The following is a 390-nucleotide window of genomic DNA, read 5'->3' as shown; positions in this document are numbered from 1 at the left end:
TGCTTAAGACACCTGTCCAGAGGGATGGGGACATGTTCCAGGTTCTCCCTCAACCCTGAGGGAAAAGGGCACCCTCTGGAAGTCTGCCTGCTGTGGGACATGCCCAAACCACCATGTGTATCACCTGTTGGGAAAGCAGAGGCTGCCTTGGTGATGGGTGTCTCACAGACACACCTCAAGCACGGGGGGAAGCTCCATTTTCAGGAGAGCACCTTTGACCCCAGAGTTATCCCATGTCAGCATCCACCTTTGCTGAGTTGGCTGCTTGGACACCTCCCAGCGAGGGTGGTCTGAGTTCCAAAGCAAAGATTCAGCTCTCCAGGCTGCAGAGCAGAGCTGTCTGCATGAGCACACCCATGAGGACAGCTCATTCCCCCAGGACTGCCCTGC

The sequence above is a fragment of the Corvus brachyrhynchos genome, unplaced genomic scaffold (genome assembly GCF_000691975.1).
Source record: "Corvus brachyrhynchos isolate BGI_N302 unplaced genomic scaffold, ASM69197v1 scaffold434, whole genome shotgun sequence".
NCBI classification, from domain to species: domain Eukaryota; kingdom Metazoa; phylum Chordata; class Aves; order Passeriformes; family Corvidae; genus Corvus; species Corvus brachyrhynchos.
This window is presented reverse-complemented; position numbering follows the sequence as displayed.